The sequence below is a fragment of the Pteropus alecto genome, unplaced genomic scaffold, assembly GCF_000325575.1.
Source record: "Pteropus alecto unplaced genomic scaffold, ASM32557v1 scaffold7, whole genome shotgun sequence".
NCBI lineage: Eukaryota > Metazoa > Chordata > Mammalia > Chiroptera > Pteropodidae > Pteropus > Pteropus alecto.
Genome location: NW_006494614.1, coordinates 61,956,912 through 61,963,629, shown reverse-complemented (window position 1 = coordinate 61,963,629; position 6,718 = coordinate 61,956,912). Strand labels below are relative to the sequence as shown.

At 48.0% G+C, this 6,718-nt stretch overlaps 1 pseudogene; it reads left to right on the top strand.

Moving 5' to 3' along the window:
- Window positions 1–607: 607 nt before the first annotated feature.
- Window positions 608–765, top strand: LOC102882789 (annotated as a pseudogene).
- Window positions 766–6,718: the final 5,953 nt, after the last annotated feature.

Here is a 6,718-nt window from a genome sequence, read left to right as displayed (position 1 = left end):
CAAGGAATCAACGACATCTCCAGCCATTCCACAAAGGAGCGCTGTTGGCATCTTGGGGCAGGATAGCTCTTTATGGGGCCCAGGAATTACAGAATGTTTAACTTCTCCCAGCCTCCTGCCCACTAAATGCCAACAGTGTCACCACATCGGTGGGTCAGCCACAAAAGCCCAGACAAAGACCATAGATGAGTTGGTTCTTGTGCACCTCCTGGCCCTCCAAAACACCTGTGGGAGTCTGTGATTGAAGAAAGAGTTGGGGTACTGTGGTCATGAGGGTGAGGGCCAAGATTGTCCCTCGTTTGTTCTCCAGGGCCCCTGTGTCTTCATTTGTACCGCAGTCTGGGGTCATTCCCACCCACGTTTTCTGTACCCGGCTCCATCTCACTGTTACACGCTGACTGTGAGACCCAAAAGACATACATTACAGTCCTGACCTTGGGGTCTCAGAATGTGACCGTACTTGGAGGTAATCAAGTTAAAACGAGGTCACGTGGGTGGGCCCTAATGCAATATAAGTGGTGTCCCTGTAAGAAGAGGTGATTAGACAGTGACGGGCCACAATCTGGAAACGCCAGTGTGAGGAGTTTCTTCGTGTCAAGGGCTAAAAATGGATACCCAGAAGGACGTTCAACCCCCAAAACAGCAGTCAATGATATTTATCTGTGCAGAATGTCACACAGAAAATGAAACAAAATCCAGGGATCCAATCAGATGCAGAGAATGTGGATACAGAATAATGTACAAGAAAAGGACTGAATGATTGGTAATTTTTGATGCGTGATGAAACATGGAATTCAGAGGAATATCTTTGTATTTGGATTTGCTGTTAATGTTGTTGTCTAGCTTTTGATTAGTGTACCTACATTTATGAATACGACTATATACACATGATTTCATTTAAAAAAAAATAAGAAGAGGTGATTAGGACACAGGGAAGACACAAAGAGAGGACCACATGAGGACACGGGGAGAAGACAGCTGTCGGCAAGCTGGAACTGCAACAGACGCTTCCCTCACAGCCCTCAGAAGAAACCAGCCCTGCCACCACCCAGCTCGGGGACCTCTGGCCTCTAAGACCGTGCGAGAATCTATGTCTGCTGTTTTAAGCTCCTTGTCAGGAAACAAACACGCTCACCTGGCAAGGCCTGACTCCCATCGTCTAAAGGGGGTGGCTCTCTGAGAGGCTCAGTTAGGGAAAAAATGTCTCCGAGTGAGAATCTGGGCTGCGAGGGGTTGGGTGGCGCATGGCTCAGACCACGGGCACCCGGCCCCAGTCAGATGCCCGCCGTGGGCAGACACCATCTGTCCTCACGCACAAATAAAGCAAGCCCATTCTGGAGACAGCATGATCCAGTCTGGGAGAAGGAATGACTGTCTCCAGCCCATCCAAACTGGGTGCTGGTGATTTGAGTAAATTAAGGCATGATTTAAGATTTAATGGTTGGAAGTGAAGCAAGAGGGGAAAAAAACCCATCAAGATGGCTAGTCTCTTCCTGTTGTTAAAAATTTAAATTAAATAGTTCATGCAGGGAATTCATTTAACTTGGAATCATATTCTTAGAACTTAGACACAGAATTTGATTTTTACTTTTGCCTTGACAATCTAATACTGCCTACCTTCCAGGTAATCCTGGATTCTGCCAGGGGACTCTTTTCAGAGCCACTTCAAGAAGAAACCATTAACTAATTTAGGTTTAGGGGAAAAGAGGCTTCTCTCTCTCTCTCTCTCTCTCTCTCTCTCTCTCTCTCTCTCTCTCTCTCTCTTTCTCCTATCAAACATGTATCTCAGAATTTGGCCAACTTTTTCTGTAAAGGGCCAGGTAGTAAGTATTTTTGGTTTCGCAGAAACTATTTTATAGTTTCCAATACAACTACTGGATTCTGAGGTTGTAGAAACACAGAAGCCAGAAGAAATATGTAAATGCGTGGGTGTGGCTCTTTTCCAATAAAACTTTATTTACAAAAACAGGCAGTGGCTAGATTTGGCCTAAGGGCCATAATTTGCAAACCACTGACATAACTCATCTAAACTCAGAGATACTGAAGTGACCACCTTGATTCAGCTGCCTCAACCAGACCCCATGGCCAAGAGCTTGAGCACTAGACAGTGCTTGGGTTCAAATGCTACCTCGGAGGTTAACTAGGGACTTTGGGCAAGTTACAAACTCCTCCAAGCCAAGCTCTGTTGGCAAAAGGGACATTGTAACAGTCCCTGTCTCTGGGAAATGCTGTGCGAACAACTGAGTTGATGTGTACAAGAGGCTTATCCCAGTGGCTAACATAGAGATACACGAGGGCCCGCAGTTGTCATTAAAACAGGAAGCCCCACCAGGAGGAGAAAGAGGCAGTTTCTTCTTCAGGCTGAGGAGACGGGAAGGAAAAGAAGGCATTGGAGGGTGGCAGAGGTAATTAATAAATCAGGGCCCACTGGGGGCAGGAGGGAATTAAATTGAGAGCAGGCAGGAGAAAGCAGGCAGAGGAAAGGACCACTTTGTCCTTCTGCATAGAACTAATCCAGTGGCCCTTTTTCTAAGGCTGCTCTCTCCCTCTCAATTATGCTGTCCACAATGGCAGGGACAACGTTCATTTTTCCACGACTATGTCTCCAGATCTTAGCACAGTGCCTTGTGTGCAGCGGGTGCCCCATGGAGGGATGGATAGGAGATAGGGAGGAAAAGGAAAGGCTTCCTCTTGGGTTCATCAAGAAAGGATGTCACCTTATCTGATAGGGGTGGGCCTTGGGGGAAGGGGCTAGGGGATAGGGAGGGAAAAGCAACAGATAGCATAAAAACAACAAAATGCACTGTGTGAACTATATTTGGGTCCTGATTTTAAGAAATTATAGAAAGGCATGGGTAAGCAGAACATGGCTTGGGTAGTGATAATATTAAGGAAATATTGATAATCGTGTTAGGTATCTAATGGCATGGTGTGCACTTTTTAATAAGTCTTCATCGGTCAGAGAGCATACTAAATGACACAATGCCTGGAATTGCTTTAAAACTTAGGGGCAAAAAAAAAAAAAAAAATGGAGTGGCAAGTAGTTGATACAAACTAATTTTCTCTATGTTCAAAATGACCTATAATAAAAAGTTAAAGATAATTTTTCTTGAAAAAGTATTGGACCACAAGTTTAGAGAGCTGCTGTATAACGTAGTGCCTATAGTAAATGATACTGTATTGTGTACTTGAAAAATTTAAGAGAGTAGAGCTCACGTTACGTGTTCTTACCACCAAAAAAACAAGAACCCCGAAAGCAACAAGAAAGAGCATGAGCAAACTTGGAAGTGATGGCTATGTTTATTACTTATGTTGGTAATAGTTTCACAAGTGTGAGCATATGTCTAAACTCATCAAATTATGTCCATCAAATAGGTGCCAGGCTTTGTGTATCGATTATGCCTCAGTAAAGTTTTTTTCTTTTTGTAAGAGCAAGTGGCAGAGCTAGAAAAAAAAAGTATTGGAATAGCCACTACGGTGAGTTTACTCAGACAATGATACCCAATCCAACAGACTGGTGCTCTCTTCAAAACGAATATGTCCCACGCCCATCGCCATCCTGAAATGAAATGCATAGAAACCTATACAATTTTCCCAAATCCACATAATGCCTGGGAAGACAGACTGGCCCTGTCAGCTGCTTACATTGGAACACAGTTTCATGTGAGCATGACAGTAACAGATGGCACCTGACCCAGGTGTGGAGAGTAGGATCCACTGACTGGTCATGGGGCTTTCCAAATGGTGAAAACCTCTTGACCAAGTTCTGGACAAAACAAAACGCAGTGTTCCCACCATTTGCATGCCTGGCAACCGTGCAGAGTAAATACATGCAAAGCCATACTTCCTGTTTATATGTAAAATGGGGGAGGGTCCTAGACACACACCGTTATAAACAGGGTTTTCACCTGTGTGACGATCACCACAGGATCTCCTAAAACAGGTAGATGTAGGATGCCGCTTGGTGGCGTGTCCAGGATCTGTGTCAGTCGTCTTCTGTGTACAGGCGGCATCTCTGATCACTGTGGCAAACAACCTCCTTCCAGAAACTTCCAACTCGGCTCCTAAGGGAGGCAGAGCCCACTGCATTGGGCTCTGGGGCACTGGCTAGGGGAGATCAACCAAGTGGCCTAGTTTTGTGCCTTCCAGTTGCAGGTGCCCCAGGGAGCTGCAGAAAAGCAGGTGGACCTGGCTTCTCAGGGGCTTCTTCCTGGGAGGGGTCGTTAGGTAGCTAGTCAGACAGGAGTGACAAGGGGGAGCAAAGGAATAGGGGCCCAGCCTAGAGACCGCCTAAAGAACACCCTACTGATAGTTAGAGAATCCCTCCTGCGTCCCCAGAGACAAAGGAAAGGAGGGTCATAATCTTAGATGGCCGAATCTTACCACAAACGCATGCACAGAAAGTACTGCCCATAACTTCGGCCTCGTTATACCATCGTTATAATATCATGATTATGCCTGGAAATTTATGAATCTAATTATAACAGACTGAATTCTGGGTTAGCACATGCTCAGTAGGCAGTTATACAGAAGCTAGGTGTCAAGCAAAATGCCTCTCTTGCCAGTTACCGAGGAATGCCTTTGGAATCACCCATCACGGCCTAACTGTAAAGCAGACATGCCCACTTCTGGGCCCTTTTTGCCCTTCTGGGTTCTCCCCCCTTTTTGCCTTTCCGTGGTCTATCTTTTCGGTGGACTTTTGTGGCCCTTAGGCTCTTTTGTGTTGGTTACAGCACTGGGACCTTGTGCCTCCTTGGGGCATACTTTGTCTTTCTAAAATATATTTTTAATAAAACTATTAAATCTCAATGACCTGTGATTCTTCACTGCGTCATTTGAGGAAGAACCGAGTTAAAAATGCTAACTACAGGTCTGCGCCGTCATTATCCTTCGCCTTCCCCGCTACCGCTGGGGCAACACCCAAACTCCCATCAGACCCACAGGTGCCAGGGAGGCTGATAGGAACCAGGAAGTGGGGGCAGGTAGCAGATCGGGAGAGTGGGGCCAGGCTGAGGGCTGACTCTAACGAAGAGGAAGGCAGAGCTCCGGAGTCAGACAGCGGGGCACGGGGCACCTGGGCAGCCCTCCCTAGGGCATGACATGTAGTTACTATTAGCAACGGGGGCGGGGGAGCAGGGGAGGTCAGAGGTCAGAGGCCTTGGAGGACTCCCATGGTTCCGTGGGTTGGGTAGCAAAAGGAGCGATTTCAGAGAGCGAATCGTATGAATGATGAACTCAGCAATTAATGTGGCTTCAAGAAGGCGTGTGTCATTCCTGGCTCAGCAGGGGCCCCCACTGTGTGTCTGGGGCCTGGAGAAATGACCTGAATCTGTGCTTCCCTGGCTGTCCCGGCCATGCCTCATCAGTCTTACTTCTGTGGGGGCTGCTGTGCCTGCCACCGCAGCTGGTTTTCTCCAGGGCTGAACAGGCCTCTCATCAGTGGCTGGTTGTCCTTTTGTAGTCCAAGAAACAGCTTATCGTTTCAGGAAAAAATGACCTCATCTAGGCTGAAAATGTAACTCAGAAGAGTAATGAAGCCATGCTGCCTTCGGCTACAGGGTGTGACTGGTGCTCAGACTTCAGGAAGCCCAACCCTCCAACCAGCTCTATTTTCCCAGGGGCATAGCTTCTGCCACTGGATGACTCATTCCCCTGAAACAGCAGTGCTCGCTTAGCTAGTAGGAGGCCTTGCCTGCTTGCCCCTGTGAAGGTGATGAGTGACGCTGCTTTTTCATAATGCAACATGAGGACAGTCTGCGGGGCAAAGTGGTGGCGTTTTTGGACATCCTTGGCTGTGAAATTGCCCTGAGCCAGGCCGGGTTGGTGCTAAGAAGAGAATTATTGTCAGGAAAGGGGACTTCATGGAAGAAGGAAAGGCCGAACAGTAGTCGTGGAGGCTGCGGGGTCCTTCCGGCATCCACTCAGCTCTCCCTGACCCCGTGCACTGGACTCTCCCAACATGTGGGGAAGTGGTTGCTGCCCCGTTTTACAAAAGCAGTTCAGAGTCTCAGGAACTTGCCCATGGCAGGCCCTGGGACTAGGGCAGTGGCTCCGTAAGTGCATGAGACTCTACCTGGGGACAAATGAGTTAGAGGAAGAGAGGGCAGTAAACTGGGTGCCAGTGTGGGGTCCTGCCAGCTGCCAGTGTGATCTCCACATGCTACTGCGGCAGTAAACTGGGTGCCAGTGTGGGGTCCTGCCAGTGTGATCTCCACATGCTACTGTCCTCCCTTTCCCTGGGCCTCACTGTGGGGTCGCTTCTGGCTCACTGAGCACCACAGGGACGGGGCCCCTGAGCTGGGACCCACACGGCAAGGAGAATGGGCCCTGATCTGTGTTTTCAGATCCTTCTCTGGCCGCCTCCAGTCTTTGTAAGTGGAAGGGAGCAGTGTAGAGGTGTATTTCCTCCCTGTGTTCATTACGTCACGGTGGTCGGCTAAGTAATGGCCCTGCATCCTGATTCCTGGATTCTGAGGATATGAGACCTGTTATGGCAAAGGGAGGGATCTTGAGATGGTAGAGGATCCTGGACCTTACAGAAGGGAGGCAGAGTTGTTGCCTGAGAGCTTGACGGGGACAAACGTCCAAAAGAGGACTCAACTTGGAGCTCTGGTGACCAGGTTCTTGTCTTATGTTGCAAGAAAGAATTCACGAACAAGATGAATAAAAAGCAGGAAAGCACAAAGTTTATTGAAGCAAAAGCACACACTTAGGAGGG